Raw genomic sequence first — 11,115 nt, 5'->3', positions numbered from 1 at the left:
GCTCAGGATGAAGATTTGAAGACGATGTTTGTGATGCAATCTGTTAGTTTCCTTAGCAAAGAAATATTTCATGAAATGGTGTTGTATGAAATGGACTAATTCGGAATTCAGTTAATTTGATTTGATTGGATGATGATTGTATTACAGTTCATTGTTTTGGAATTGGCTTGAATTTAACTCAAAGTGCCCTGAGATGACATTTGTTGTGATTTGGTGATATGACAAAAACTGAATGGAATTTCATTGAAACACACCATTTTCCTCGAGATGGTTACATAAGGAAAATTAACCCTTAGAAGATAGACCCTTAAACATAAAATATGACTGTCTTTAATTCATTCAGTTTAGTTCAAAACCTTGCTTGAAAACTGTACTAAAAGGAGTTTTATTTTGAGAATCGCAACAGGAAGACACACACTTCACTCTCATTCACTTGACACTGACAAATCATACTCAGCCAAATGGACAACCATTTAAAACAACCAAGTAGCTCCTTCAAATCTGGGATATATACTCTGTTTATCAAGAACGTGAACACCATAAAACACCTGCTTTAGTTATGAAATGAGCTAATATTTCACAGGGAAAAAGCTGCTGAAAGAACTACAGCCTTTTCTGACAGATGTTGTATGTGCTGCAGCCTAATCCAGCTGTAGACTGAGAGCTACTTTAACTAGATTATGGGCTGTTTAATTCATATTCATAATAATCTATTTAGTCCCGCCCAGGGACATCAATTGGATTTCTTTTTCATTTTCTATAATGTCTCATTTTTTCAAATCAATCTTTAATTTCTTTGGAGATTAGAAGTTGAAGAGTAAAGCTTCAGAGGCTGAGAGAGTGGTTGTGCTGTCAAGTGCAGTTAAGCGTGCATTCGCTCCCGCTGCTAATTTGAGGGGCCGGTGGGGCACAATGGATGCTTTGTTGGAGAATTCGTGTGAGAAGTAATCCCTGACACTGGGCCATTCAGGGGCCTAACCTTTTGTTTCATAAGTCTCCTGAATGTTACAGTAGGCATCGGTGCATTGGAACTACTTGTAGCAGTGCAAGTGGCTCCACATGGCAGGAAAGAATTGTGTAGAGTGGACTAAGCTGCTAGTTTGAGTTTATGAGTGTGTTTTAGAGGATGCAAGTGCACAGAGTTTAGGGGTCATGAGCCAGAAGTGAAGTTTTTTTCAGTTAGGGCTGGTGATAATCTACCTAAGGTGCTTTGTTTTTCATCTACAAACCTCATGAAATCTACAGCGAGCTGATTCATCCATGAATATTGACGCTTGTTGCATTCCTCTCTGCCACAGAAATATTAAAAATGGACAAAAGTTTGCCAAAGCAGAAATGGTGACTTAACCTGCCACTGAAAGTAGTCCTAAACCATAGACAACTTAAGGTTGAGAAAATAATCTAGAAACCATGAAACTAAGAAAATTCAGCTGGAGATATTTTCTTCTGCCCAGTGACATATCTTATGTCATCATGCTAGTTCGAAAGTATCCAAACAAAAACTGACAAAATAAATCAAATTTGTTCTGTGTCTCATAGCGCTCTTTAATGTAAGCACTGCACCACTAAAACTAACAGAAACATTCTTTTATTACAGCTTTGGTAGTGCATTAGAATTGATAAAGAATGTTTTGGAACAGAAGTAGCATCTTTTTATGTCGGTTCTCTGTTACCTGTGCTGGTTGCCGTGGTTATGGCGTTACATTTTGTTCACATCTTCTGGTTTGGTTTGAATCTAGATTTTCTTGTGTTTATCATTTTTGCTTTACTTCGCCTTTCATTTTGCTGGGCATGCTTCCATTATGCATTCTCTTTCACTTCCTTCTTTGTTTCACACGTGGGTTCAGTGTCTGACTGATTGTGCTGGACTTTACCTTCTCCAGTATGAATACTACCAGGTTTCTTTTGTTTACTGCTTTTGCTCTCTGGTTGTTCATCCCAGCTTGGTGCCCTTCAGCTCTGTGTTTTCTAAGTATTAAATTCATGTTCTGTTTTCTGCTCACTTCATTTATATACTATTTTGAAAGTTTTTTTTGTTAGATTTCTTTCCTTTTTTCTGTGTTGTAGAACTTGCTTCCCTTATCCATGCTGATTGATTTTGCTTCCGTTACCACACACTTGCCTGGTGCCAGTCATTTCTTTTGCCTGTGTACGAACAGGCTTACTTTGTTCTCGTCAGATCTGGTTTCTTGTCCTGCCAGCTCTCTGTTTGGATTTACAGTGGACATTTGTTGGGACTGTGTTTGGATTTCTTGCTCTGCACTTTTGTTTTGTTTTTTAAATCTAACTGCTAATTGTCTGCTTATGGGTTCTCACAAGTTTTCCAAAATAATCAGATCTGATGAAGAAAGTAAAAAAAAAATTGAAAGGCAATGCAAAATAATTATTTTTGGATAAACTAAGCAAGATGAACAACATTGATCCATGTGGCTTGGCGGCACAAGACTGGATTACTGATCCTGACTCACTGTCTCCATCTACATTCCCACACACTGTAAACCACACACCAAGTAGAAGCACTTTGTGTGAACTTAATTCAGTGGGCAGTTTTCCAGTAATAAAGTGTAAGATCTGTTTCCTGACAGCATCACAGGATTTAAAAACAAAACAATCTTCTAATTGATCAAAATTCGACATACATTGATATCAACCTTACATTTTCTAAAGCTAATAAATACACACACACACACACACACACACACACACACACACACACGGCCATAATGATTGCCACTGCATGTCAGTCATGTAATTCTAACAGATTCATTAGGCGCCTAATTCACTGCTTGTCAGATTAACTAGTGGACTGATCAATCCGTCGTCTTCCTGACTTCTTGACCATGTGTTTATCAGTTCATCTGACTGGTTAATTGTCTGTTTGGCTTTTGTGTGCCCAACAGCGTCAACCTGCCTGCCTGATGCCTACACGCATGTCTGTTCTGTTAACAGCGTTTCCAGTTTTCCGGTTGACTGACAGATTAAGCGAGCTTTTGGAACAACCACACCGTCCGTTTGTGTACATGTTTGTGTTTGCATTAGAACACGCATGATGTAAATAGTGAAACATATCCTTGCGTACAGGAGTTTTCACATCTTTCAGAGGCAGCCTGAGGCGTGTCAGTATTCATCACTTAGACGTGGGTCAGGGAATATGCACAAAAACTGCCGCCCATTTAATTACTCGTGGCTTGTTTACAGTTTCTGCTCATGTTGCAGCTCTTTAACTATCACCTGTCAAAAACATTGAAATCAAAGCATTATATTTGAATGAATAAAATTCCCATCATGACATCTGCACATTAGTTCATAATCAAATAAATCGTGTAGAAGTAACAAGTTCAGAGATGAACTTTGGCTGCTGGGATATAGTCTGTTGTGGTGAGGATCCAAATGCAGGAACACTCAGGATGGAGAATTGAATCAATTCACTGAAGGCGCAAAACAAAAGCTGTTGCCAACCAGAAACAGCAGCAGAACAACGACCTACAAAACACAAGAATCCAACAGCAAGCAAACTGACAGGAGCGAAACAACGCGTGGTGAAACAATCAGGAAAATAATTGGAAAAGAGGTAGAATATATGCAAATAGGTAATAAACAAATGAAAACAAGTGTAGAGTTAATAGTGATCTGAGAACTGGGGTTTATACTATGAAGCAGGTTCAGGCCAGAGTACCTCCAGTTGACCTAGCTTAACTGATCCCAACAATGGAGACCTTGCCAAGCTGCTTATCAAGTCGGTAAGTCAACCAGTTTTTCTAACTCTGGATATGTGCATATTCATGCAAAACAGGTGGAGTTGGCATCAATCACAATCTATAATTCTATCAAACTGAAAAATAGTGGGGCTGCAGCAGCCAAACGAGAAAGGAAGGATGACAAAAAAAAGAATGCCAGTAGTCAACACTGTGAATGTGTAATTAATAAGCTGATGGATATAATGCCACGTCAATAAACATGAGTAGATCTGATCGATCTTACCAAATGAATGTAATACAGATGTATTCCTAAACTATGTGAGAAAGTTTCATTCTTACTCTGTCGGAATCAATTCTGGTTACTCTAAAAGCTCTTTGCTTTAAAGAGGCCAGAGGCACAAGCATAAAAGCAATTCAAAACAGTCAGTGGGCTTTTTGTCTGTTCATTTTCTATCATCCAGACTCTGAAAGGCTGAACAAAAGTGTTTAGCTGTTTGACGATGAAGATATACGTGGATGAGAATGAGAGTACAGTCAGCAACTGACACAATTTTGTGAGTTTGATACACTGCACCTGCAAACTTGTAAAATGTATGAAAAAAAAATGGAATCTTTTATATTTCAGTGATGATTTGGACAAATAAAGTCATAGATGTTAGTTCCAATTCTTTAAAATCCACAGGAAGAAGCTGTGGAGCAATAAATCCCTGTTTTGGGTACATAAGCATTCACTCTGGCTGACACGTCTCAAACAAAGAGGATTTTGAGTGAAAGTCAAACAACCTAATCGGCATATGACTCCAGTTGGACAGAGACTCTCCCCACACAACATCTATTTTGTTTTTTAATTCCCTTTGAGAAGTGACTGGTCGGGAGGCGATGTTCGTCGTGTTGATCTCTTATCTTGATACCTATCCTGCTCCGAGGCACTTTAGGTTTTCAGGGCAATTCGTCATGGTGATACAACCTGGTAAGAAGATATGCAACTCTGTGATGCTGAAAATCTGGAGCTGAACCTGAAGCTACTTCGCTTAGACACTAATCCTCCTCGGTTGTACAGACCCCTGATGTTAGACTGAAGTGGGAAACTAAACTAAATGGAATCAATAAGGGAGGAAAGTACTAAAAAGATGCAACAGGAGTAAAACTAACCAAGGTGCAGCACAAAAAAAGGCTGACTAAAATACAGAACATGGAAATAAAGCAAATATCAACTAAACACAAAACAAGAACTTTACAAAAGCAAGGAACATCAGAATACCAAGACCAGCCTATCAAAACCAGAAGATCTCAACAGAGCATGATAAGAAACCATGACACGTTGTTCATGAAGCATCAACTTTGTAAAAGTTTCTTTGGGCCTTTATAGGTAGACAGCAATGGGAGCAGAGATGTAGCAAAGGGCCTCAGGCAGAGACTGTAACCTCTGCCAGCCACATCGACAAACTCCAGCCCCTCTACATGTACCATAGAACAAAAAGAAAAGAGAAAAAGAAAGATAATTCAGCATGATTTCTATCTCTGAGCATCACAGCCTTCACTATTTCATGGTTCATTTATGATACAAAAGGAGATTACAGGTACAAACGTCACATTTCTAAACCCACTTTGAAGGTTTTTTTTTTCCTCCTCAGAAGTCTCTCCCCCTTACGGACAGATTTAAGCCAATCTACTCTCACTCAAATCCAGATGTTGACCCTTGACCTTTCGTCCTGTGTTTCTGGCAGCTTTACCGCATACCAACATGTCTGGTCAGTCATCCACAGATAATACATTCCTGCCAACTTCCCGTGTCTCTATTTTTCATTGTCATTATCTGTGTAAGGGGGATGGATGAAATAACAAACACACGGATGCGTTTCGCCAAAAAGTACCTAAATCCGAACATCACACACAGCACTACATTCATTCAGGTCAGATAAAAGCTCCGTTTACCCGACGTTCCCCTAAGCTATCAAAACAAATCAGACGTTTCTTTGAAAGGTGTCCAAATGCTCAGAGCCAGATCGTTGGCAGTATACAGTCAGTTAGGCCTCTTCATCATTTCTTTCATTCCTCTCTCCTCCACACCCAGAGGACAGAGGCCGGGGGAGGTGAATGTGACGATGTGTGAATCTATGCATCATTTCCAGAAGTACAATTCCAATTCCAATAATGTCTGACTCAGTAAAACTGAAAGAAAAACAGAATGCAATGATTTGCAAATCTCATAAATCAAAAACATATCAAATGTTGAAAGTGAGACATTTCACTCTTTTATTAAAAATCTGTCATTCATATGGAATCTGATGGCAGCAACAAGTCTCAGAAGTTGTACAGGTGCATGTTTCCCACTGTGTAGCATCCCATCTTCTTTTAACAACAGTATGTAAACATTTGCTGCTGGACCTTTGGGAGACGAATATTGTCCCATTCTTGTCTGACATAGAATTTTAACTCCTCAACAGTTCTAGGTCTTCTTTGTTGTATTACTTGTTTTATGATGCCAGTAGCTGGACTCTTCTCCTGCAAAGCAGTGCTGTTGTAATAGATGCAGCATGTGGTTTGGAAAATAATTGAAAAAGTATTTGATTTAACCCAAAGGGAAATTATATTGTTGCAGTATATTTTAACAGTCATTATAAGCTTGCATTATGCTTGGTCACTGCTGCTAACAAGAACGACTCCCCGCATCTCCCCACGCTTTAGTGCAACCGAAGAAGCCTCTTACTAATCATCCTCTGCTGTCTCAACACAATGCCATGCAGACAATGCCTTCCACTCGAGAACTTTATTTGCCTCCTCTTTTTCCTGGCAGTTTGGATTCCAGTTCATGATTAGAGCTGGTCTTCTTTTTTTTTTCCCCTCCAAGATTTTCAGCTCATCGAGATTCTCCACTTGTGGCTCTGCACGTCTGAACTCTCCATGTTCCTGTGTGTGAACTTTGGAGGACTGACGTAATTCCTCAGTGACCACTTTGTACCTGTTCAGGTCTTCTTCACACCATTGTCTGAGGCAGAGTTCATCCTCCAGATGCTTTTCCAGCTATCTGATAATTTCTCTGCATGTGTTGTAGTTGTTTTCTGCAGCAGCTCTTTTCTCTTTCTCCTGAGGGAGAAACATGTTCTTCTTCTACAGCTTGGTCCTCAGTATGTATGTCGGGTAGTTAATTTGCTTGTAATAAAATTCTGATGGTGGTCTCAATTGTATTGTATTTTCTAGGTCCTGGAACCTGTAGTCTGAGCTTGAAGGTGCAAAAGCAGCAGATGTCCAGATGTGTGATAGATTGTATTTTCAGTGAGGATTTGCAGAGGCACAGAAGATTGAGGGGTAATTCCCAACTTTCCAGCGATGTACAGATCATGGCACTGCATAGTCTGCAGGGGCCTGACTGTGCATCCACTTCCATTTGATGAAACGTGGACCGAATATCGCAGCAGCTTGAGAGCGATTCCAGTCCTTCTGAGTGTTCTCTGGGCATTGAGTTGCCTCGGCCTGAGAGTGGTTGTTTCTCACCTGTGTGGCCTCTCAGAGAAGAGTCACAGAGGCAGCTAAGGCCTGGGATAGTTTGTTGTTTATATGGACATTTTCTTAGCCAGAAGCCAGAGCTTCATCTTTTAACCATACTATAATGATGAATTTACATTCAGTCCATCATTTGCAATCTACCCTACAGCTGTGGCTGCTCATGTGAAACTTTGTGACTAATTTTCCTCATTAAGTGTGATCAAATATAAATGCCCATTTATATAATTCTATAGCTCACAAAGTTTGAAAAGCTGTAAAATACTGCTGTTTTTCCACTTCAAAACACATTTTAATCACTGCAGTCTCACTTGGTCTGGTGTGATGGGTGGTCCGCACTCATTTGAAGTAAATTTGCAAATTATACAGAGCTTCTACGGGTTTGGTTATATGGTATGCCAGCTTTGTGGTTATTAATAAGGTCGGGTGAGGGTGTACAGGACTGCATTATACTCAAAAGTGTCCAAGCCATTAACATTTGTGGTGATGGCAAAATATCAAGAAGACTGATCAGCAGGATGAGGTGACATCTTGTCCTTAAAAAAAAAAGTTTTAGATTAGAAGACATTTGTTGTCATGTGTATACAGGGTAAAGTAGGAAAAAAAAAACAGCCTGTTTGTGGTAATAGAAAACCAACTCTGGCTACTGTCAGGAAACACAAAATGAACAGAGCCGTCCTGGATCACTGTGCAACAATTTATTGACCCATCAACCCAAGCCATTCATGGGAATGTGGGATATGTTGGAGCTGAGAGCGGTACACACACCTCATTATTACAGTGCCCACACGTGTCAGTGTGTATGTGTAAGAGAGATGTCAGACGTGAATGAGTTATGAATATTTAAATTAGATTGTTGAACTGCTGAAGGACAGTGAAGAGCAAAACTAGGTAAGCACACACACAAGATCACATTTACTCATAATATTCTGCTATCAGAGTTGCCAATCTCAAACTCAGTTTGCTTTCCTGTAATAAAGCTCAGATGTGTTTTACATCCAATAAGAATTCTCATATTCTAAATGAGCTGTCTACATAACAGAGGACTGTAGTGAACCTGTGAGTAAAATGGAGTCTTTCACTATATCAAATTAGGGTTTAAACCAAAAATTGGACAGACTGGAAGTGTCAAGATGCTTACAAGATTGCTTTTCCTTTTTTGTGACGCTCAAAAAAAGACGAATTTGGGTGTTTTAACACATGAAAAGTTGGATTTGGTAGGATTCTCAGAAGATGATAGTTCATAAAAAGCGGAACAGCTTACCCCAAAAATGCAAACGTCACTCCTTCATTGCTGTAAGCTCCAGCGTTCCTTACGATCAGCAAAAGGAAAGACAGTGAGTATAGTCATACCTATTGCCAATTCTATAAAAGATCCATGAAACATAGACATTGACCCTTTAGGCAACACTGGGATGAATTTGCAACAAATACACCAAAGCCTGAGCTCCCGTTGCTGTCCAGAAAACAGCGTCCTTGTCTTCCATAGAAGATCTTAAACTGTTGTGATCCATAAAAGAGGAGATGGTGGTGGATGCAAATGCAGACAGGGCGGAGGCAAGCTAATGGTAAACCAAATTCAATCAAACCAATGGTGCTGCAAAACAGGTAATCCAAAAACTAACACAATGAACAAGAAGAAAAGCACAAAGATGATGCAGGACCAGAACACCATGGTGTTGAGACAACAACCAACTGGCAAACACTAAGAGAACCATAGAGCTATAAACGCTGGGAGGGTTGATGAGTAGGATGACGGCAGGGGAGGGATTAACGGGAAACAGGTGTGCATTGTGACTTAAGGGCAAGACCAAGACAACTGAGGACATCTACAGACAATGGCAGGAATAGGGGGAAACAAAACTGAAAACTGAAAAAAAACTAGAAAGTAAAATGTGCAACTTTGAAATAACATCATTATTATTAACACTATTACAAAAAGAGTTCATTTAAGTTATCTTACTGTCTGCTATAGAATAGGTTGTATTTTGGCAGTTATGTTTTCAGTAATGAATTAACTCAAACTTTCAGCGCTGTAAAATGTCATCTCAGTTATTCCACTTCTTTTGTCCAATTCTTGCTTGATATTGGCCTGCTGTAGCTCAGGGGAAAGAGCAGTTTTCTGCTAATCAGAAGGTTAGTTGTTTGATCCCCCTCTTCTCTGGACCACGTGCTGTGGTGGCCAAGACATTGAACCACACATTGCCTCCAATGCATCCATCTGTGTGAGACAGAGAAAAAGCACTATGAAGCCTGTAACACCGTATAAGAAGCGCTTTATGTGTGTGTGAATGTGCTTGTAGTGTAAAAGTGCTTTGAGAGGTCAATTGGACTCGAAAAGCACTATATAAATACACTCAATTTACCTTTGCACACTACTGAGAAAAATGGCTCAATACTCAACAGTGACATAAATTCCATCCTGTCGCCTCTCACTCTGTGATTTGTGATCTCTGTCGACTCAACAGGGAAAATCATTGATATCATTTTTCCTGTTTGTGTTGGGAGACAACCACACAAGCCGAAAACAATGATTTGATAGAGGTTCATGATGTTGCCTGCCACATTTGGCTGATTGCAATTACTGATTTGCAACAATGACCCCTTGATTAATTCATTACATTTCAAACATGTGGAGTTTTAAAGGGAAGAGGCCACAGAACAACTGATAATTATTCTTCTCTGCTTGGAAGGTTCAGTCTTGCCCATCCACAATGAATCAGGGAACTTATAGTATTAATGAAGGAGCAAAGCAGAGAGAAAACTAAGATTTTTGTGTATTTCTAAATTCATATATCCTGAATTTACCTACATTAGTATGGACCTTTTCTTTCAGGCATGTTGAGATTAAGTCTGTGCCTGATATGGGGTGTAAGTCAAATATTGTTACCATATACCAGCAGAAAAATACATCACATCAATCTGAGCCTGCTGTCATACACAGAGAAAAAAAAAAGCCAGGTATAACATCAGGCAGTGGGATATTGAATAGCTTGCAAGAGATGAAGGCAATACACTGAACCATGGTGCTTTGAGGATGTTATTTAAAAAACGCCATTCACTCCTTCCTGGTGTAATGAAGCTGTTTTTCTGCAGAACACCCACTCCCCACACTTCATTTCTCTCTGTAGTCTCAGTAATGAAGCCTTTGAAGGGGCAGAATAACAGTGTTTTGTATTTCATAAGAAAAGGCGAAGGTAATGATCCAACATACAAGCTGCAGATGGAGGAAAACCTCCATCTTCTCCTTAAACACCTAAAAAAAAGTCAGATTTTTTCAGATGGAGCTGGACTAAAAACATTCAAGAGTAACGCAATCACAGTTGCTCTGCTCTGAAATTGAAATTATTGTCAGGTTAGTTAAAGCCTGAACCATTTAAAGTCGCTGACACACCGATTCATGTTCCTGCCTGACAGAATGCAAGATTGGAAAGTGAATATTGATCGGAAGGAATCATACAGAACTGGGTTCATCGTCTGTGCAATTATGGAAGATACAAATTGAGCAATTCCTCAAGTCTATTAAGGAACAAATAGAATATCTCACTGGCATCAATATTGGACTTGTTAACAACACGGGCAACATGCTGGTAAGATTAATTGCAACGTACTTTAAATGCCCTTCACCATACAATTTACTCTTACTGCTCTGCAACCTCTAGTTTTGCTCATCACACTTTTCAGCTATAATGTAACTTAAAGCAACTGAATAGGGATGCCATGGAGTTTATACAGCAGGGGCATAGTATTACCAGGCAGTCTTGTTTTATGAGACTTTTGTAGGGATGAAGAGAAAAATTTCCTACATAAACTCAATATCACTGGGAGCACATTTGTGCTGGAGACAAGTTGTGCATTTATTTTGCAATATCCCACAGGACATTCAGATAAAGAGGCCTGTTTTGACCTTGCA

Source organism: Odontesthes bonariensis, chromosome 8, assembly GCF_027942865.1.
Source record: "Odontesthes bonariensis isolate fOdoBon6 chromosome 8, fOdoBon6.hap1, whole genome shotgun sequence".
NCBI lineage: Eukaryota > Metazoa > Chordata > Actinopteri > Atheriniformes > Atherinopsidae > Odontesthes > Odontesthes bonariensis.
Note: the sequence above shows the minus strand (reverse complement) of the source record.